This window comes from Micropterus salmoides, unplaced genomic scaffold (genome assembly GCF_014851395.1).
Source record: "Micropterus salmoides isolate LMB-PRFRI ecotype aquatic unplaced genomic scaffold, ASM1485139v1 Ms_hic_scaffold_13, whole genome shotgun sequence".
Lineage (NCBI taxonomy): Eukaryota > Metazoa > Chordata > Actinopteri > Centrarchiformes > Centrarchidae > Micropterus > Micropterus salmoides.
This window is the reverse complement of record NW_024040374.1, coordinates 28238266-28261739: the sequence shown is the minus strand read 5'-3', so window position 1 is coordinate 28261739 and position 23474 is coordinate 28238266. Positions and strand designations below refer to the sequence as shown.

The following is a 23474-nucleotide window of genomic DNA, read 5'->3' as shown; positions in this document are numbered from 1 at the left end:
TTCTCCAGCATGTTATAAACCACTGTCATTTCATCTTCAACTTGCCAATATGGTAGCTGTACAGTTTAATGGAAGAATTTTAAAAAGGTTTTCTGTTTCACTTCATCATGCTAACAGATAAGTCCAAGTCAAGAGCTCTTTATTATGAGGATGACATTATTATTATACCTTCTCACTGTCACTCAAAATAAATACAAAATATAACAATTAACACAGCATAGCCACAATCGCATTGTCTTCACTTCACAGATAGCTGATCCAGCGCCGACAAAACGTAGCAAAATGTTTATTTTAACAGACACGGTGGTGTCTTGAACACATCGTTGTGTACGCAAGCGCGCTTTTTAACCCCTCTGTGTTTACAAACTTGTCGCAGCTGATTGGATAACACCTCTGACACGCCCACCAAACGGGAGAAAACCATACAGTGTATGTTACAATCCTAGACTGTATATAAAAACATACCTCGAAGCCCGTTGCGCAACGTTGCACACAGTTTTGAGGAAACATTTCGTTAAATCATAAAACGTTTTTAAAAACCGGTGCAAAACGTTTTGAAATCGAACTCGTCCCCGGCGGGGAAAAGAAATGACGCAGCTCATCCTCATCCTATCAAGTATGGGCTCTGGGCTCATCCTGCTCGGCACAGTGCTGCCTTCACGGCTGCAAGTATTTCATATAGTGCCGTTATGTGTCTGTTGACTCGTTTTACGTAACGAGATATTCACTATCTTAGAATGTCTCACTTCTGATGGCAGTTGACTTTGTGTAAACTACTTAGTCGACAGCTATGTCTACGTAAAATGAGGAGAATAAAACGTGTGCCAGATAGACCTGCATTATTTAAACTGATTATCATCATTTAACAAAGGTTAGCCTTAAGCAAATGTTGAAGAGGAAATACACACAACAATAAAAGATAATTCCAAGTCTACTATGACTAGATGAGTATCACTAAAAGTCAGCGGGTTCGTGTCCATTGCTGCATGCGCATTCATGTAAACATGGCCCGTTTCCCACAGCTGTAAAGGCAGCACCACTTTCTCCAGCCCTTGATGACGCGTCCGCTTGCTGACCGCTGCACTGCGCTGGAGCTCTGTTTGGGCCGTAACGTTACTGTGTAGCTACAAGTAAGTTGTGGTTGCTGACCTGGTGGTGGCTTAACTTCTATAAGTACATGGTATGTGTTTCTTAATGAAGGACCGATGGCAGTAGCTGTCATCATTATGATTCACTGCAAGAGAAAGCAACCAGCACAGCCATAGCAGCCATAACTAAATGTCGCTACCGCTGGCTAAAGCTAGCTAGAAGGTGCTAACGTCACTAACCTGTTCTGCCAGGCGGTGTGTGTTTCTTTGGTTGTCAGTACATTTTATGAGTACGCCAAATTCGCAATTTTAAAGCATGTACAGATGAAAAGCCAAGTCAATAATCCTGGTCTACGACGAATAAGTAGACTGTGGCTTATTATTTATTAACCCATCTACTTTAAATTACATAATTGCTGTACATAACGTTTGTTTTTGTCAGTATTAAGGGAACTACAATTAATATAGTTATAAAACCCTGTGTTGTAGAATGATAAATAAATCTACCTTCTACCTTGATTTGCATACTTGCCAACTTCCAGATAGCATACCCTAAGATTGTGACCAAACCTGGTCCTCCCCCAGAAAAAAAAGGATGATTTGAATACTATTTTCTGCACTTTTACATGCCTCAGCATATTCTCAGCTTCTCAACAGAAACATATCTTGATTAAGATACTAACATGCTTAGTTTAATTATTCTGGCAGAGGAAGTTGTAAATATACATCAGAAAAGTACTTGACATACTCTTTGCATGTTTAGCCCAGAAGGCTGCTGATCATCATATTCTGTGGAATTCAATTAGGGATAAAAGCTATACTTTGAAGAGTAGGACTGGTAGATCAATGACACATTAATTGACAGCACTATCAACAGATTATGTTCTATTTGCAACTTCAATCACAACATGGAAGAAATGTTTCGAAATATGAAATGTACATATATTTAAATAAGTCAAGACTGTCAGCAGTTTGTTCAAGATCACTGTAAATTAATGTGTAAGCTTATGTTTATGTTCAAGTCCAGTGTCAAGTTATCTTTATTATAAGGGAGTACATTATGATTATACCCTCTCACTGTCACTCAAAATATAACAAAAACAAAACTGTATAACCACCATCTCGTAAATTAATCAGTGTTTCCTGTGTTTTCAAACTTGCTGAGGCCAAATAATGGGGTGAGAATGTTCTAGGCAGTGTTTTCCAATTAAAAAAAATAAAAAATAAAAAAATCTATCAGTAGTAGATAATACCCTTATTATTGCCACCTAAAATGCCAGTGACACCAGAATGTGTAGCACACTGGCGCCATCTGCTGGAAAAGGATCGCTTTTTAAAAATGGTTCATCAGTTATGACATTTTTGTTAATAAAATTGTTGTCATTTGACTACTCAACTGATCAGCCATGAACTCTTACGGAATTTGTCTCACCCATAACGGACTAGAAAGGTAGAAGCACAGAGTTAGGCAGTGTTCAAGTACTGTTTTTGCATTTGATCGCAAACTAAGAATCAATGTCATGTTTATTTGTTCAAGCTGACCTAATGCATCAACCAACATTTGTTAGCATAATTCCTAATGTCTGTGGATGAAGGCTGTTATTTAAAAGTATGAAAGTGTTTTTCTTCAAATGTATGCTGGAAAGAGAAGTAATATATTGGTCAGATCTGGTTGCTGGAATGAGATCTGTGGTGACTTTGGTAGCAGTGGGTGTCCAACATACAACTTAGCAAATGGCCAGTGTGGCAGAAGCAAATGTGTACAGAGTACCAGCTATCACAGGGGAGGGTAAGGAACATTTTTATTTAAATTGTGTTTTTCATCTATATTTTTTGTACAGCATGAGCATAGCACGGCAAGTCCTGAATTGCTCCAAGTTTGCCTGCCATTCAGTTAACGTAAACTGTAGAAGAAAGTTTTGCACTTCACAGGTAAGTCCACTTCAAAAATCTTTGAATTTAGCTGCTGTGCTTCATATGTGGCTTGTGATTAACTAATTGGCAGGACTAAGCACAGTTTAAAAGGTTTTTTGGTGCTGGAGTGGAGAGGTGAGTTGATAGGAGTTAAACTGCTCTTACTTTAAAGGCTCAGTATAAACACCAGTGCAGTGATGGCAACTCTGCACCGATGCAGCCAGTTATAAAACCACTGACCAAAGTCCAGGTGTGTTAATGCTCAGTACCATCCCTGAGTGGTTGATATTTTGCTCCTACGACACAGCTTGTTGGACGAGCAGGTGAGTAGTATTTTAATGTGCACTCACTAAGTTGTTAATTTAGGTGTAATGTATTTTGGTTTTGTGTTGCAGCATATAATGATGTCACGGCACACACACTCAAAAAGAATTGAAGGACTGGACAAGAATGTCTGGTAAGTGGAAAAAAAATAGATCAATCCTTGTGTGGCACGGCAAGAGACCTCAGATCAGGTTCCCATTTTACACTATTGTTATTGCATGATGAAAGCCAGCCAGGTTTCTGATGTTAGACAACAGCAAAGTGGCAAGTGGTATGTGGGTGTGAAGTACAGTAGCCATGTAGTCTTTATGCCATTTAATTTTAATTTAATTCATGTCATTTCCACAGTTTAAAGGAAGTGGGGCAACGGTATACAAAATGATTCATGTATTTGTATTACCGTTCTATAGTTTACACCAAGTCTCTTTCATTATAATATTTTGGTAGACAGCAGAATTTATCATTACATTTACCACAGCAAGTCTTCAAGGTCCGCTGTGGTGATGGAACAATGGATAAGACTATGCCTTTGGTGTGAGAGACCCAGGTTCAATTCCCCACTGTGACCCATCCACCATTGTGTCCCTGAGCAAGACACTTGCAATTGTAAGTCGCTTTGGATAAAAGGCTTGCTGTGGTAAATGGAACGATGAATTTTAAGTTGATATTGAGCCATAGCAGTAGGTTTGGGGATTTTAGTCTGCTTTAAAAGATATTCTGTCACTGTTTAAACTAAAAATGTGCTCTTTGGACAGGAATGTTGGTGGTGATCTCTTGTCTGTTCAGTAATGATTTCTTTCATTGTCAATCCAGGGTGGCGTTTACTTCAGTGGCAGCGGATCCATCAATTGTTAACCTGGGCCAAGGCTTTCCAGACATCCCTCCACCTTCTTACGTCAAGGAGGCCCTGGCAGAGGCTGCATCAGTGGACAGGATGAACCAGTACACCAGAGGCTTTGTAAGACTAATTAACTGCAATACAGCTCCCTCATGGTCCACTACCACATAAGGCAAATTCTTTTTGAAACTAGGTTGTTTAACATTTCTTATAAATCTATTTGAAAAGCTAAGGTTTGCTGAAGGACCGGCGACAGAAGTTTTTACTTTCTATTTTACCTTTAAAAGGTCCCTTTACACTGTGTGATTTTTTTTGACAAGTGTAATGATTATATTCCTACAGCACAATGGCGTGTCACCTTGCATGGAACTGAGGTGTGCTACAAACCAACTACAATTCATAAACTATTATTACTTGTTATGACAAATAATAGGCTGTAATTTAGAATAAAGATTCTGGTTTCTTCACAGAGGAGTGAAGAAACCAGAATATATTTACCTTTAAGACGCTGGAATCAGAGAATTTTTTCTCAAAATCTACTCAGATTGATTATCAAAATAGTTAATCAAATAGATTAATTTAATAGTTGACAACTAATCGATTAATGGTTGCAGCTCTAAAATGGAATGATGTACAGTTTATGTTAGACATCCAATCAAATTTCACACTCAAATGAAAAAATATTAATTAATTATTTGGTAGTTGACTAATTTTTCAGTACAGAAACTGAACTGTTGTTGGTTATTGCCATCTTGTATCTAACAATATCTCATATGTATTGTGCTCAACGTCAACTCCAGTTAAAACTCTGCATCATCTATTAAAGCTGTAGTTTGTAAGTGTTGACACACATATATATATATATAATAATCCTTTAGGTGAGTGTATATATATAATGTCCTCTGTTGATTTTGCAAGGGTCATCCCTCTTTGGTGAAGGCCCTCTCTCAGGTTTATGGGAAGGTCTGTGGCCGCCAGATTGACCCCTTCAAAGAAATTCTGGTCACAGTAGGAGGTTATGGTTCCTTATTCAGCTCCATACAAGCCCTGGTGGAAGAGGGAGATGAGGTGAGGACATGTCTTTCTCTCACTGGGTCATACAGAGGGGTTTATATTGATAGAAATGCACATTCATAAACATGCTCCCGGTATTTACAGTATATTAATTATGTAATACTTCCTTCTCCAGGTTATCATAATAGAACCTTTCTTTGATTGCTATGTACCAATGGTGCGAATGGCAGGGGCCAAGCCTGTGTTGATACCGTTACGCCTTGTAAGTTTAACCCAACGGCTGATGTTTGTCGTACAAGTTTCATACATACAGTATATACTTTACCTACTACACGTGTTGAGGATGTTGGTGGCTTTTAGAAGCCATGACACAAAATGTCTTCTACAAATTTTTAGAAGTCTGGAAAGAAGAGAATAACAAGTGCAGACTGGTTTCTTGACCCAGATGAGCTTTCCAGTAAATTCAACTCTAAGACAAAGGCCATCATCATCAACACCCCCAACAATCCTATTGGGAAGGTAAGTATGCATCACTGTCATCAACTGTGAACACTTGCTAACTTGACATGACAGAAAAAACAAGTGCTTTCAGTAGTTCCTGTCCCCCTCCTGCAGGTTTTGACCAGAGATGAGCTGCAGATGATTGCTGACCTCTGTATCAAACACGACACTCTCTGCTTCAGTGATGAGGTTTATGAGTGGCTCCTCTACGGGGACACCAACATATCAAAATTTGTATGTTTCAAAAACATATATAAGAGCCAACCATCATCCATCTCCTGTACAATATTAGCTCCTCCATTCTCCACACACAGCTGCAGGGAAGGAAACCTCTAAATAAATGCATTAGCACTTGCTTTAGGGTCCAGTCACACCAGAAAGTCGCACAGCACAAGCCAGTTACCCGTAAAATCCATTGACTCCGGCTATGCTGCGTTTCGGCTGCGCCGCGGTTGCTGGAGCTAATCGCGGTCATTCTAGTGAATGCTTGTAAGTCCACCAGATGCAGCAGCAGCGCGGCCCAGAAGCGGCTCTCCGCTCCACAGAGAATAGGTAGCAGGTGTAATTTCGACAGATGATGCGTCAAGCAGCACAGAGCAAATCCAACCAGGCAGGAAGTCAGACACACAACGGCATAGCGAATCCGGTCAATTTTCAAAATAAAATACTATGCGTAGACTCCTGATCGTGAAACAACAATAAACACGGTTAAAACGGACACAAAAAGAAATCATTTAACTACGTAGCCTACTCATCATAGTAGAAGCACATAAAGCAAGCACTAATGACCAAATAAACAAAATCTAAACATATCAGCAGAGTCAGTGGACTTTCAGGGTTACAATAATCCACCAAAGTAAGCGGTGGCTTGTTGACTATGAGCAAGCAAACCAGTTGGCTTAATCACCAACCAGAGAATAAATTAAGATGTTTGATTCAAGACAAGTGTTTGTACCATCGCCTGTTGTCTCGTGACTGCAAATAGTGATAGCCTCTTTATTTTTGGATCAGCAGATGAATTAACCTTACTCATGTGAGCCACTTCTCTGATCCTATATGTTTCCACTGCAATGAATTGATTCCATTCTGAAATTTCACCATTATAAATACTAGTTTGATTGCGGCCTTACACTGCCTCATCCTCCCCTGAGGAGCATTTAAAGTGTTTACTTTCTACACACCAGCACAGTTTTAAATAAACATCTCTCTTGGCATGAAATTATGTTCTTAATATTGACAACTTAAAAATGTTACTGGCCTTAAAAGATAAAATACAGCCCCTAACACTACTCTCAAATAAATTTCAATATCCTGAGGTATTTCCATGTAAATTCTCTCTCTGTAGCCACTCTGCCAGGAATGTGGGATAGAACAATCACCATTGGCAGTGCAGGGAAAACATTTAGTGTTACTGGATGGAAGGTAAGAAGTCTGTGGATTTAGAACACAATTTGTAATATTCAGCACTCAGTTCTTGCACATCATGTGGTGAAATGTGTGTGTCCTAGCTTGGTTGGTCTATAGGACCGGAGCACTTGATAAAGCATCTTCAGACCGTCATGCAGAATACTCTGTACACCTGCCCAACACCTTTACAGGCAAGTAGACACACCTCCCACATATTACTTGGCATCCATAAAATAAAGCAAAGGAAAAGTTAATTCTGTCGTGACTCTGAAACTTCTAGCTGCTTCTCTTCAGGAGGCTGTAGCACAAGGCTTGCTCCGGAACTTTGAACTGATGGGTCAACCAGAGTGCTACTTCTCCTCGCTGGCAGAAGAACTTGAGGGCAAGAGGGACCGCATGGCTGCCATCCTGCAGGAGGCCGGTATGACTCCTATCATACCAGAGGGAGGCTACTTCATGCTTGTGGACGTCACATCTCTCAGTGAGTTACTAATTTGTTTGTTTGGTAACAATTTTTATGTTGATGTGCTTCACAGAAATGAGTTGAACAGCTGATTCAAGAATCTTAAGTGCAAGGGAAGCTTGAACTCAGAGGGAGAGAACCAGATATGTAAAATGTAGATCAGTTTATGCAAAAGAAGTCACTCTGCAGTTATGTAGAAAGAAATTTACCTTGAATCCAAAAGTTTATTTGCACCTAAATATTATCTGCATGAATGGTTAACAAATGTATATTTTCAATGTACTCAGTTCACCAACAAAATAGTAATTAAAAATAGTTGCTAATAACGTAACTCAATGGTAAAATTCATAAAACTTAAAACTCAAGTTTTGCCAGGGGGATTACTACTGGACCACACAAATAAAGGAAAAAAGTATTTTTGTAAAATGGGTTTGAAATAAAATAACTTTTAATGTATAACTGATTTAAAAAGTCTATACTCACATCTTTATCACTGAATATTCACCTCTGCTCTGTGTTCATTGTAGATCAGGACCTGTCACATATGGACGATGACGACGCCTATGACTACAAGTTTGTGAAGTGGATGATTAAAGAAAAGGCAAACAAATTCATCAGATTGTGCTCTCTTCAATTTACAATACATCTTAATTGTTCTTAGTTGCACTCACTGTTGTTGATTTTTTTTTATTGCCGTTTTTAATAATAATTATAATAATAATATATATATAGAAACTGGCAGCCATTCCAGTCACTGCGTTTGTTGGAGAGGAGTCCAAGAAGCAGTTTGAGAAATACATTCGCCTTTGCTTCATTAAGGTAAATGCACAACTGTCTAATTGTTACTGTTGATTGTAAAGATTATGTTGGCTTAGATGCCCTTTTCTCTGGTGAAAAACCCAATTATAACCTTCAGTTGTATTTCTCTTAACAGCAAGACAGTACCCTTGATGCAGCAGAGAACATCTTGAAAAACTGGAGGAAGATTTAATGGGATGCAGTGACTGAAGACTTCCGCATAATTTCAGGGAGGAAGAACAACTCTATGCTCTAACTGAAGGAACGGGACTTGACGGCAAAATAGCGCACAAACTGGAAGTTGGTAACAGTGAACAGTTAATAGCAAAATGTTTATCTATTCTTTAAAGTGCAATGTGCACTATGTTGTAACAACACTTTGTACCTCAAGGGACGGTAGTCCGATAATACAGCTCAGGTCTCCCCCGTAATTTCAGCTGGGAGACGTGTGCGAGCAGCTACTTTACTATCTTAACTTAGTTTTTTTTGTCTAATAAATAAACAAAATTAACTTAAAAAGAAAGGCACACATTACACCATTAGCCTATACCCCGTTTTAAAGTAGATAATTAATCTGATAAATCACGCAAGGTGCGATGTGAGCAGACACAGTAGTACAGTTTAGTATTAGTTAATATTTGCAAAGAAGTTTAACATACGGACGCACAGCAGATAGGTAAACAAGGTATTGCTTTGACTGAACCTTTCTACTGTAACTGTGCGCTGTCTTTAATTTTTTCCAATAAATTGTAAAACCCAGACAGGTCCTGGGTTGGACTGCTTTGTGACCAGTGGCTTCCATTTTTGTCTTTGGAAAACCTCCATTGTAAGAAACCACAAATGATGGAGATATTTGTTGTGTCAAGAACTGCATTGCAGTAAAAGTCCTCCTAAACACTTAATTTCCTGCATTCTGGTGAAATTATTTTGCACTAATTTATTGAGGAAATGTTTGAGGTGACAATTAAAATAAAAATAAAAAATAGGTAGGGAGCTAGTAAGAGATGTGATTGGGCCAGCCCAATGTCAGTATAGCCTATGCTTTATGGGCTCATCGTTGGCCCATTTTTTAAAAACAGTTAGGCTATAATAAATAAATAAATCATTTATGTTACACCGGCCCCAAAGGTTTGACGGCCCACCGGTATGCCAGACTAACAGTCCACCCCCGGGGCTACAGTCTGTTTATCCGGGGCTAAAGCCCTGGAAAAATGACCTGGCGACGCCTATGAACGGAACCAGCCCTGAATAATCAATATTAGATATGTCAGTCAAGTTAAAAAAGGGTTAATATGTTCAGGATATGTAGTTGAGGCCCTGCCACTGGAGTGAATTGCAAATCGCGGTTCTACTGGGGTTCTGTTGCCCCCGCTACAATTTTAGGTAGACACAAGCAAGCTACTGTATTAATTTACAGTACCTACAATATGATATAGTGTGTCATTCACACAACTCGAGATACGGTTGCAAAGCTATACTTCCATATTTTATTGAAAACGTCTTGAGGGGATCCTACGGAATGTGGCACCAACCGGCTAACGATAAAGCAGGTAAGCTAGCATATTTTAGCTAGAGGACTAACGCATCACTCTGCTACAGTAAAATCAGTTTGTCACAGTAATTCTAGTGCCTTATTTAGGCTTAAACACAGCAGTATTTTGGTTGCATGTCGTGTCAGGTTAAATGCCATCTCAGAAATATTAAACATTAACGTTCCTTTAATTTCCACCCATTCAGAAAGTAACTTGCAGCCAACTTCCCCCTGAGAACACGGACAACTTCAGATTCGTTAAGTTACAGCAAAGACAACAGGTGAATGTTGACTGGGTGCTTCATACTTACATGATCAATTTCAAGGACTCTGGCATATTTAACCATCTTAATTCTGTTACTTTGACTTTGCACGTGGTTAATATAAACTTCCAAAAAATACATGTTTCAATAACTATTGTGTTCTACTTTACCATGTATGGGCATATTTTTTTTATCACGCGACTCAGCACTGTTGATATTTAGCATATCAGTAGTATGAAAACACGTTAGACAGTGCTGACCTCTGATTTTATGATATGTGTAGCCTACATTTGATGTGTTGTTATTGCTTTGTAAAAGAAGTCTTATTTTGCTGTTATGGTTTGAATACTCTAAAGACACCTGGACAAAAATGAAACACGTTCTTCCATAAAACAGAACCAGGTTTATCCAAAGCATTTCCAGGAACAGGTCTTGAGACTCACACAGGTGTTCTCACTCATTCTACTTGATTAGACCTCTGCAGCTGGGCAGAGCTATAATGGGAATATCATGGTGGCTCCGAGGCTCAACGCATTCACTTGCAAATTAAGGAAACATCTTCACTGATTTGTCAACACATGTGCAGCATTAAAAAAACTAATCAGAAAATACATCAAGTGCAGGTAATACACTGACTATGTAGTAACTCATACAGCCCCACTTCAAAAATCCCGAACTGTCCCTTTAATGTAAAATAATGAATAATATGGATGTTAAACATAAAAGCTGTCATGGTGATCACAGATAGCCTAGATAGCATTTTAAAAGGCTAACCTGTCATAGAAAAGAACATAATTAAAACCTAATTATTGGAAACTGAGTACAAGCTGGATCGATTGGTCTGATAACATTTAATTAAATCATGTTTCTGTGACTTCTTTTCCAGACTGTTGGAAACTTTCGTCTCGACAGCAGTTTTTTGTCACTGCCCCGTGCTGTAGGCTCCAGGCGAGGCAAGTTCATCTCGAACGAATCTACTGTCAGGGCTTACTGAGACACTTGAATAGAGCGTAGCCATCATTAATGTTGTTAGTAACATGCACAGTACCAGGGGGCTGGAACTGACTCATGAATGGAAATCAGCCATCATCAATGTAATTAATCACATCTGTACTTATTATTACACTATTCTATTACAAGAAAATGTCTGCTGTGAGAAAGGTTACCAAAGTCCATATAGACCTTTTTCAGAATGTTTTCTTCGTACTACAGACTTCTTATTTTTGAATTGGTAGAATTTGGTTTGGAGTATATTGGAAAAGTACATGCGAGACCGTCAGCAAGCATACTAAAAATGCTCCGTCGTTGAGCATGCTGTTTTTCCCATAATTCATCGCAGAGAGGCAATAGAGGAGCTACTTACAGCTGTGAGTAAGTTGTGGATGTTGGTGTAACAGCCTTGTGAACACCACAGAAAATAAATGAAACAAATGTGTTCATGCTAAATTGAATTTGTGACACTCCAAAGTTGCAGTTTGATTGACATGCATTATTTATTAGTATGAAATGGTTGAGTGTGTTTTCTTGTATACTGCTAAACGTGTATACTTTAAACTGTATACATTTAGAATGTACAGTAGTATGAAATTGGAACATGTCATAGCTGGAAAAGCACAGGTGAAATTAATAACATGGCTTAGTTTTGTTAAAGGTTTGGCAGCATCCACAGTGCCAGCACTTGGAAACTGATTGACAGAATGAAAAGCTTTAATGTTGACATATTAAAATGCCTCCTGTGATAAATACAATGTGTAACAAATGGTAAAGGTTGAAGTTATCCCACACTAACAGGAGAATGAGCCCGAATCAGGGAGAATAAGTGAAAACACCTGTGGGGTGTTTTTAAATCTCCTTGAACCTCTGACTTGCTGGTGTTCAGCTGTTGTTTGCATGAGTGCCACTGACCAGTCTGTCACTATCCTGTCTGGAGAAATTATATGGAAAAAGGTTAAGCTATGTTGTTTTACACTGCCCCCAGAATGTGACACTGGCCAACATTTGCCAGTTGTAGTCACTTATTCAGGGATGCTAGATGAACAGTTGTGAGAGTGCTTTGTAGAGCAGCTGTTCACTGTACTGAACCAGTTAGGCTGGTTTTCCTGGCTGAAAGGAGTCTTTTCAGAAAAGTTGATTGTTCATTACATATGTATTGACTGTCAGTAAAATCGATTTGTGCTAATATATTGTTTCATTGTTTTCCAAATTTTTCCAAATTAACAATTTCATGCAAATTGTAACAACAAACCACTTGCATTGATTTATTGAAGTTTTGTTTTACCCAGTGGTTTCTCTAAGCCCTGCCTACATTTTTACAGAAGTGAAATCCAATTTTTGGGGATGAGGTAGTGTTCTAACAATGTTAATCAGTGCAGGCCATTCCACCCCTTGGTTTTGTTTATTTTTATCACATTAATTAACCCATCCTGACATGTGTGTCATGCAACACAGTCGTCAGCCGGCCATTGCATGTCTTTCTATAGCATCTAAGCATTGGCTTGCACAGGGGGAAACAAACAGCAGTAGGTATTTTTCCCAGAAGATATTTTGACATGTCACAGTAGCAAAAGTACAGGTGTATACTAAAAACCAGAATTCAGTTTACCTGCTTTGTTTGCTATTGTGCATGCTGGTTCACTGTCACACTGCCATGGCTTACTGGGGGACTTGAATAGAAGAGCGCCATCTTTAGTGTTAATAGTAACACCTGTGTTTTTCCTATGACATGTCAGAAAATCTGAAGAAGGCTCACAATAATAAAAGTTTTAGGACTGATCTGAAGAAGTAAAGGGAGTAAGAGAGGTGTGGCAGAATCAGGTTGTGTGACCCTATGCAGTAGGTGGCTTTTTCCCATTTCTGTAAACAGATCAGTTTTGTAAAATGCAATTTCTTAAATATGACTAATGGGTATAAATTGGTTCTTTGGATAACTATTGAATCCACGCCAAGTCCAACTTTATTAGTAGGTATTATATACATTTGTTTATCAGTTAAAAGAAACATGATCCCAGTGCCTGTCATCAGCCAGTTTTCAAAAATGTACAGTCAATATTTTAGTCATTTAAGTGAAATTGACACTTTATTTGTCTAGCTGTTAAACATTTTTTTGGGAATTATAATAAATCATTTTTTTTCATTGATTTTGACTTGTCAAAGCTAGAAATTCACCAGTGTAATTAATAACATAAATGACGACCCCACTTGATATTAGGGGCCCAGTTGTGGGCCAGCATGCACAAAACCAGAGGCTTGGAACTTAAATGCAATGCAGCCATAATTTAAGCAATTAATTACACCTCTGCCTTTCCTACAATGACTTGTCTGCTTTGAAAAGGTATATTCATGTGTGTAACATTTGAAAATTCTTTCTCATCAGATCACACTGAACCTGTTTGTTTATCCTTTAGACCACTTGAGGGAGACAAAGTACATTAGACTGGAACAAAACTTAACAATGCACATTTAATTCAGTATTTGTCTTCCCATTTTACAACAGTGATGCAAAAGAAAAACAAAAAACAACTCATTTGTGCTTAATGTTCATTTCTTTTAATGTTTTAGCATTTACATGGACAACATTTACTCAAACATGGCTGCTGCCTCAGTAGGGTTGAAATATTGATGCATCAGGAATGTCACATTGACTTTGGAAGAACAAAAACATGCCAGAGAAAATCCAAAAAGTTTAAAACGAGGAAAAAGTAGAGAATATTGTATTGTGTCATACTATATAGGTTAAGATGTTGGAAAATGTGAAAATTGACAGTTCAGTTATCATAGGAAGAGGCTTACCACATGCCATGATTCCATGTCATGTGGTAAGCCACATACATTTTAATTAATTTAATATTGAATATTCATAGTCATGTTTATTGCTAATAGTTAATGATGCATGGAGTATTTATTTTGTAATTTCAACCACAATAAACATTCCCCATAAACAAAATCTCCAAATTATATAAAAAATCTATAACAACATGTGAAAAGTAGAATATTCACGAAACATTGCTCAGAAATACAAGCACTGAAAATAGTATAGATAAACATGACTCATCTGTGGCAAATATTAGATCAGCTCTAATCAGTTTAATGTCTTAATTCACTCAATTCAAATCAAAGTAAACCACTTCAACAAGTTTTTTTGAAGCAGTATCAATTTCTAGATGACTGAAGTACCCCAGACCAAAGGATCAAATTACTAGACAAGCTGGCTGTCCATTCTATAACCATGAGGCTGTGGACACAGCACAGGGAAAGAGAAAGGACTCACTTGCAGAAATGTATATTTAAATGAAATGGATCTTTTGTCCAAGCAGACTGGTGTGATTTTTTTTTTTTCTGTGGTTATGCATAAACCTGGCGTCTAGTTTCCATGACATCATCATCGTACATACATTCAGGTTCACACAGTCATGGTGTGTAGATGTTAATGTAACGGTTGGAGGGGTCGAGCATCAACGCGCCGCCTCACCTTCCCCCTGTTTTTCTCGCAGAAAAGAGCACCTTTGTCCTCACCAACAGTATAATTTCATGCCAAGTAGCTTGGAACGTTAACTATCAACTCTGAGGCTACAATTAAAAGAACCAGATAAAGTGCAGGCATACTACTGTTGACTGTAACAGCTGGTAATAGCTTTAAGTTAGCTATTTATGTGCCAAATTTGCAGAGAACACAAAGACATGCTTCAGGCATGGAACAGCATCATTTGTCCATCATGCCAAATTGAGCCTTCCTGGGTAGTGAATGTGGCAGGAAATATCTGCCAAGGAAAGAAGCTTCACCTGTTAAAACAGACCTCTTGCATCTCATGATTTAAAGCGAACTTTTAAAATGTCATCAACACAAAACACTTCATTTTGTATTTTATTTGTATTTTCCAGTTATTACATGATGATTGTGAAAGTGCTTCTTCTATTTCTCAACAATGTTTACTAAAACTTTTTTTAAGATTATTTGTTCGGGCATTTATTCCTTTTATTCCTTTATTGGACAGTGACAGCTGGAGAGAGAGAGAGAGGTTATGACTTGCGGCAAAGGGCCCGGGGTTGGAAATGTAACCTGGCCGCTGCTGGAAGCTACAGGGGGGCCCCATGTTAGTGAGACATAATCTTCTTAAGTTTAATGTTATAATGTCTCGTTTTACTGCCTTAGTCAGATTGAGTATGGCTGTATAGTACACCTTTGCTCAGTTTCAGTTATACATAACAGTTTCCAGCATTAACTCACACACTATGTGCCATGTTGAGTGAATATTTCATGTGGAGGAATATTCAGCGCCATAAATGTATAATGCTACATAGTTGTAATGTGCTGGGAATAGTGGTGATGGGAACAACTGCAGTTAGATATCTGAATAGGATTATAATGTTGGCTGTTGTAATCAACATGTAGTGCGCAGTTACCAGATCCCTATGGATTAGATGTCTGTCAGCATAATAATATCATCATCATAATTTATGTTAATTTTAATAATTTCACAATCCTGTTATGAAGAAGGATTTAGGTTATTGTTGTCCTTAAAATGAGACCAGATGTTTGTTTTATTTTGTTACCTCTAGGTGGCCATCTTGATCATATTCTGCAGTAGAACATAGCTGAACATAGTCCCCTTCCTCCTGCTCTCTATCCAAACTTTGCCAAACAGCTCTGAAGCTGATGATACACGGGGCAACTTTTTGAGCAATATTGCTGGGCTATCTCGCTGGTGGCAAGTCCGACTATGTTTTGAACGGATAGCGGTGGGGCGGGCCTGGTGGCGGAGTGATGGGGAAGGGCATTACGGTAGTAATCTTTACTCATTAACATTGCCCAGCGCCATTGCTCTAAAACTTGCTCTGTGTATCATCAGCTTGAGTGTTGCATCTCAGTGCATCACATTTTTAACATCATTATCATGTGATCAATTTACTCCTGTGGGGGACTCGTGCGCAAATTGTGTATCAAATATCTAATATAGGGCTGAAGTTTTAATTAGAGAAGGATTGATTTTGGTTTAAATGATAGTTCAAATACACAGCAATTTAGTATGTAGTAGGCCCTCCATGCCTCCTAATTGCCCACTTCTTTTAAAACACCACCAATCCCGTTTGCGGGGCAGGCTTTTTGTTAAAAATTTATAGTCTCAGGCCCAAACTGAGATAATCCTGATGGCATCACAATGACATCATCAGGGTCAGTTTTCAAACTTTGGAAATGTGCTTTCACAGCCCCAGGAGACATTGTACAACTTTACAAATAAGACAAATAATCTAAATTATATGTTTAAAATTGGTGGAGTATCTCTGTTTGCTGTAATAGAGGAGTAGCTCTCTAGGTCCAGGGAACAAAAACTATTGTTTAGAGCAGCATTCAGAAAAACAGAGTTTGGCATTAAAACTGTGTCACCGTAGAATTCAATTTACAACAAAGTACAAATGGCTGAAGGGATCACAGATGGATCAAAATAAAGAACTAATCATCAAAACAAAAGTCATAAACACATTTGTATTAGTGATTCTGCAGCATTTCATAACATATGCTATATATCTATTGTATAAACGTCTGAGAATTTAAGGGGTGTTCCACTGACGCCCCAAATGATGTCCGCTCTCACACAGGCCATATGGCAGTGTGTGCCCTGCTCTTATTGCCAGGCCCTGCTCAGTGCACATGGGCTAACAGCTTGGTGGACACATAATTAATTTGCTTAGGCGTCTGCCATTTATTTTCCAACCTACATTTTGTTAATTGGACAGAGGAGGTTAAAATCAAATGAGTGTCTGTGGGTATGTTAAGGTTACTAATTGCACTGAATCTACAAGATAGTGGGTATACAGAGTCAGGGGTGATATTGGGGAACAATGTGGTGAAAACATATGTTTTTACTAATGTTTTCAGTAAATTCCACAGAGGACCAGATACAATCACTGCTGATCATAGAATAAAAGTAAATAATCATCATTTGGGGGGGGGGGGGATGAAATAAATGAAAACAATCCTTTTCTTTGGACATACATGCCTTACATTGGTTCTATTGCTTGTACTGTGTAATTTATGCTGTCCTGTGTTGTTTACAACATAATGGAATCTGACATAACCCCCCCCCCCCCTTGTCCTGTGCTGCTATTCACCAAGCTATGACTGTCTCTTGCAACCAAAGTTGAATCAGACTTGGAATAGGAATTTAATCAAGTTAATTGACTAGTAAATGCAAATGTTATTAGGAGCCAAATATGCAGCATAAATCTAGATCAGGCCTGTTTTTTGTATTTTGTAAACATCAAAAAAAGATGTTATCTAAATGATCAGAGAGATAGAAAATGTGTAAAGAGAGAAACCGTTAATTACAAATCCTGAATATAAAATAGGTCTCTCATTGTATTTTGTTTTCATTTAATACAGTTCCTTCATACTGAATAATTAAAAATGGCAGAGCACTCAGATAGCAAATAATTATCTAAGACAGATTAGAAACATTTAGGAATGTTACATAAAATGATACTCAGTATATCAGCTGCTTTTTCATGTCATGGAACTTTTTAAAGCCGCATCAACAAATTATGGGTTTATAAGTGCTGAGGCATGGAGACAGTGCACTAGGGGTTAATGACAATACAAATGATTGCACTCATTCAGGCTTTCAGGGGATGATCCAGCTAGCCAGTGCCTGCAGCAGCTGTGTAGAAGGGTTCGTATGGTGCCCCTCGAGCTGAGCAAAACAGGGCAAGTTGTCCACGGCGGCAATCCCTGCTGTTGTTAATCACCTGCCCCCCCCCGGAATCTCACCCCCCTTATTCTGATTCTTTCTCTCTCTCTTTCCCCTGCACTGATTTGCAAGCGCAGATTAATCAGAGCATGGGGGCCTTGATGAAATTTTGCTGTTATTGTTCCCAATTTTAGCAACATCTTTTATTGTCTTCATCATTCATTTACAGGAGGGAGACGGGGGGACTGTGTCAATTATGCAAATGATGTTGCATACTTTTGCAGATTACTTCATTCGCTTGCCATTGTTTGCGAGAATTTAATTATTAAATATTATTATGCTCATGTTTCCTTCAATTTTCCAAAGCTTTGTTTCAATTTGATCTCTCCTCCAGCTGCTCATCCCTCTGCTCTGTGCCAGAATCAAAGCAGTCTGGCACGCCAAGGCCAAACAAACTCCCCTCAATTTAATGATTTTGAAGTTCGTACCTTGCTCTCATCTGTGGGCTCAAAACTATGATTGGAAAAAGGCAGGCCACTTTCAGTTTAATGACCAGGAATTGAATTCAAGTTTATTCAAAATTGACATTCAATTATGTAGCACCTAATGATATTTTAATCTCTTCTTTAATTCCCAGGAATTGGCTTTTCAAAGGCTTTGTCTGGCAGCAACACAGGCTGCCTGAATAAAGAATACAGATTGGTATTAGATCCTAGTGATGATAGGGAAATTAAAGCTTTTATAGTTACCACATTCAGAGGAAAGGCCTTATTAGACATTTCAATCCCCATTTCTTGAAGCCATCGCTGCCATCTTTCCTCTGACATGATAAGTTGGAAATTTAAATATTACACTACATTTTAGAAAGCATAAATCAATTTCTACAAACTCCTATTTGATAATGCTTGATTATTTTAGGTAGTGGGAAATCTGTCAGGTGTAGATGTACAGATTATGATCTGATCATGCTGATTGATCTCATAAGTTTTAAAAAGAAATTGCCATATTTAAGGTTTTTAAAAAAAATATAGGTATGTGGCACAGTAGAAGTTTTATGGAAAATAAAATTGATTGCAAATTGGGATGGAAAACAGGACTAAGAATCAGAAACTTGTGCTTGTGGCTGCTCCTTACATGCTGCATGGCCAGTGTGTTTTCAGCTGACCAGCTGTCCACTCAGCCTACAGACCAACACTGCCATACTCAGAGCCATGTGCACTAGATTATGTGAGTTACAGAAAATTAATCTGCATCTATTTTGATAATTGAATAATCGTCTAATGCTATCAAGTAAATGTTTTATGTTATAGTAAATTGTATATTCTTTGGTTTTGGAGGTTGGTCGGATAAAACACGTAATCTGTGGCTTTTGAAGGACTGCAATAAGCATGGCCAATTGTTTGATTCGCTTCTACATTTCTACCTGCTTGCACTCTACCTCTGCAGTCACTACACATGAACATGTTTTGGCGGAGTGGCTTTGGGATTTTTTAGGTTGGCTACTTTCAAAATCTAGCTGTCTCTTGCCAGTTCCCCAACATTGCCTATCCCAGCTTTACGTCTAAAATGTCATTTTTAGTAGTTTGATAAATTCAGGCCTTGAACTTAGCTATTGCTTTGTTTGCCTCCTGCAGCATGACTACTTCCGTTGGTTGCATGCCTTGTTTGAGAAATTTTATAGGATTCCTGTGACACTGTTTATCTCATTCACATGGCTTTCCTCACTACAGGTTACTGGTGGAATTATACACCAACTGCACCTTTGACTGCACCAATTTAAAGGGATATGACGGGGTCATGAGACAGCCTCATGAACAGGTCTCGTGAAGGGGGGGCGGCTGGTTCATGAGGGGTTGGGGGCTGGGCCTGAAAAACATAACCCGAGGAGCAGTTTCTCGCTGATTACTCATTGACATTTTCCTGCCTTGTGGGATACATCTATTTCTGACAGTTGCTCCTGCAGTGGGTGTGTTCAGCGGCATGTCCAGTGCCACTCGTCATGTTGGCCATGGCTGTGGCTGGGAGGAACAGCTGTCTGTGTTAACGAGGCCAGAGCCACACAGACCAGCGAGGCGGCGGTGCTCGAGCAGACTAGAACACCACTCAGGCTCCATAATGCCCCGGGATACATAAACAATGACTTAATGAGAATGCGCGCCATTACTGTAATTAACACAGCTCATGTCAAGCACTGTCAGCTTTCAAGAGATTCAGGAAGGTCTTACGTTAAATTGAAAATGCTGGCATGCAATGACCAGTATATTCACAACACACCCTATACAGAGCATAAACACACTCAATAAAAGAGTACGTAAAAAGATTACTATTAAAACACCAAGCATATATGTCACTATCCACAACATATAACTTGTATGTTATGATATACTGTATGATTACATGTTAATATATATTTTTATTTAAGTTGAGAGTTTTACATTTTTTGTATTTTGGTCTAAAATAAATCATCTCACTCACGGATGCAGTTTGTATCTAAAGGCTACTCGGCCACTCACAGCATGTAATGTAATGACATGTTAGTTTTACTTTCCTTTTCATTATTGCTACTCTTTCTGGAGATTCTGTGTTTTTAGGACTAATCTGACCACATAAGAGCGAAACACAAATAATGGCTATTTTTCAAATGGCCATTATTATATACATTGTAGTATATTTATTATTTGTTTTATTTAGATTTTTTAGATAGAGTATGCTGACACAATATCCTGCTTTAATGGCAAATACATCAAATAAAGGAAGCAACATAATCTTAATATGCTACTCCTTTCATCCACGAGCCAGATGGATTTTGCAAGTTGTATTTTGCAAGATAGTATCTGGTCCCTTATTCAGAGTATTTAGAAATGACAGACCCACATAAAATGTCAGTGGACCAAGCAGCATTAAACAGAATGTCACGGCTTGTGCAAAGTGGCCCTCTCCACACTCTGACCGTGTTGGACTCCATCCCCTGTATTAGGTCTGACTTTTCAGCGAATTACCGTACTTTTAGATACTCAAAACCTATGTCCAAACCAACCAGCAACCCCCAGGTCTGAAAAAGGGAAGCCAATATGGAAGTTCCTTAAACCCTGGATTTCTTTATCCTTGTTGCAAAAAGGAGTTCAAGTCAATGAGGAAATGAACCTACACTTTTCTAATGAGTTTATGATCTCAATCGCTAGTTTCAAGTGTTCTTCAAAACAGCATGAGGTTTATTTGGTAAATTATGGTCCGATTATGAGTAAAATAAACTATAAAGCTTTAAGGTGTGGCTACCTTGTGATTGACAAGTTGCTACCATGGTGACCTGTCAATCAGGAAACAGGTAAATTGTATTCCCTGCACTGTATAAATTTAACCAGCGCGGCTAAAAAAGCGTATTTAACAGCGCTGCATTTAACTAGTGCTGTCAGTGTTCATCTAAGAACTTTCACACTTTCACAGTTTGTTTTCAGTTCATGAAAGTTAAGCTTGATTTATACTTCTGCGTCAAATCTACTGCGTAGCCTACGTGTAGCCCCATACCCTATGCCTTAGCCTGACGTGCACCTCTCCAAAGATGTAACTACACGTCATGGCGACGCAGACCCCAAGGATTGATTTGCACTTCCTTCGAGCCCACATTTTGGCTGCCTAAATATGACTTGTTCAGTGTATAGTTATACTATATATGTACTATATAGTTAAGGTTTTTGGCAAAATTGCCCACAGCCCTCTGACTGATTTAAATTCTTTATATGAGGAATGGACCATCAAGAAGGCACGGTCAGTCTTGGCCGACGCAAGTCAACCCCTGAACAGCTATGTTGTTGCCGTCTGGCCGCAGATTCTGTCTGCTTAAATGCAGGACAAACAGACACAAAAACTCTTTTGTTCCTGCTGCTATAGGCTTTTTTAATAATTCAATGTGAGACTTCTGTGTAGTATGTATTTATTTTTGTTTCTTACTGATGGTGATTGTTGTTTGTATATGTGTTATTTATGTTACATCCTGCTGCTGCACAACGAATTGCACCTCTGGGATAATAAAGACTTGAATTTGAAGTTGAACTAAAAGACTGTTTAGTGCATTATCCATAGAGTTGGTTGATAATGCCATGATAGAGTAGATGTTTTCCAATGATGAGCCTGTTTTTCATTAGCCACAATTAGCATCCCAATTAATATCACAGTTAATGTGAGTACAGTACAGTTGCTTCTTACTAACCATGCTAGCAAGCTCCACCCTCCTATCCAAATATGGTCACATCTGGTCACTACTGGTTCCAAAAAACAAGTTGTCGACTCAAAGCTTTACAACTCTTTACTGACTCAAATTTGTATGAGCCACTTAGTAGATTTCTAGTTAAATCATCAACAGATGGCATTTCAGTCAATGTGTTCTACCTCTTTTGATCTTCACATGAATTGTTTAGTGCATGCAACCAAAGCCCCCCCTCAACTGTCACTGGTCAGTACTACTCACACAACAAATAGAAACAAGAATACCATCAAAACCAAAATCTTGTCCTTTCACCACAGATTCTGCATTCATATTATATGCATATCTTTATAGAGATTAGCGGGGTGAGGGAGTGATTTGTGCAGCCCGACCTTCAGCTCAGGCCATGGAGCAGGCTCAGGGCTGGGAGGAAGCAATTTCTAGAAATACAGTTAATATAAGAGTTATACAAGAGTGTGAGTGACACATGGTCTCGTCTTGTGTTTGCAGTTCGCACTAGTAGCAGGTAGGAAGGGCGAGTCAGTGAGGTAAGGATTTGTGACTCCTGAGTCAGTAAAAAGAGTTGTTTGTTTTGAACGATTCACTCGTGTCTCACACATCACTATTGACTTTTGGATTTGTAAGGAGCGGTGCCAGGCTGATGATGATCTATCACAAAAATTGTAATTACAGGCTGATTCAGTCAGTGAGTTAGCACCGTCTTGTTTGTGTGTAAAATTGATTCCTCTCTATCCACCTTCTCTTTCCACCTCTGCAATTCAGTCTAAGATTTATTGATTGAAAGTTAACAAATTTATTCTCCATTGTTTACTTTCATATCAAAAATGTAACCTAAATTCATTTCCCACAACTCATTTGGTCACTGAACTATTTCATTCCTCTCTCATTCAATCCATGAGGATGACCTGATTAAGATGAGTAGCGATCTGATATATTTTCCCAATATTTTTATGTAACAGTATTTGAGAAAAAAGAAAAAGAAAAAGAAAAAAGAAAATAGATCTCACTGCTTGTCCGTAACAACAGTAAAAATAATATTAGTCAACTACTATGGCTTCAACCGGTGGCATTTTACGCAAGGTATCGAATGAAGTACTCTATTGGTATCAATATCACTCTTTGGTCCTGCTATTGTAAAATTTGAAGCGATACCCAACCCTAGCTATAATACTTCTTCCTGAGTGGATTATGTAAAAAAAAGCCTTTGATTACAGTCTTAACTGAACTCTAACAGGCCGTCTGGTTATTCCTCAGCTCTCCAAGAAATCTGGTGAAACTTTACCTTTTGTGCTCTAAGCTGCTGAAACTTCCTACCAAGTCATGTTTGGTGTGCCCTAACGCTAACATCTTTTAAAAGCAAACTCAAAACATTCCTTTTAAGCAGCACCTTTCAGTAGTCTGGTTTGCCTGTCTTAACAAATATCTTATA

The 23474-nt window shown here is 38.5% G+C and overlaps 1 protein-coding gene and 1 pseudogene across 2 annotated transcripts in view; both read left to right on the top strand.

Moving 5' to 3' along the window:
- Nucleotides 1–974: 974 nt before the first annotated feature.
- LOC119901197 lies at nt 975–9249 on the top strand (annotated as a pseudogene).
- Nucleotides 9250–9396: 147 nt separating this feature from the next.
- LOC119901196 overlaps nt 9397–23474 on the top strand; it is a 159990-nt gene continuing 145912 nt past the window's right edge. The window contains exons 1-2 of one of the 2 annotated variants that reach the window (XM_038716749.1): nt 9397–9897; nt 10085–10159. The gene's annotated coding sequence lies outside the window, so the exon portion shown is untranslated. Of the gene's footprint in view, nt 10160–23474 lie in introns of both variants that reach the window. The other variant, XM_038716751.1, reaches the window with a different exon arrangement.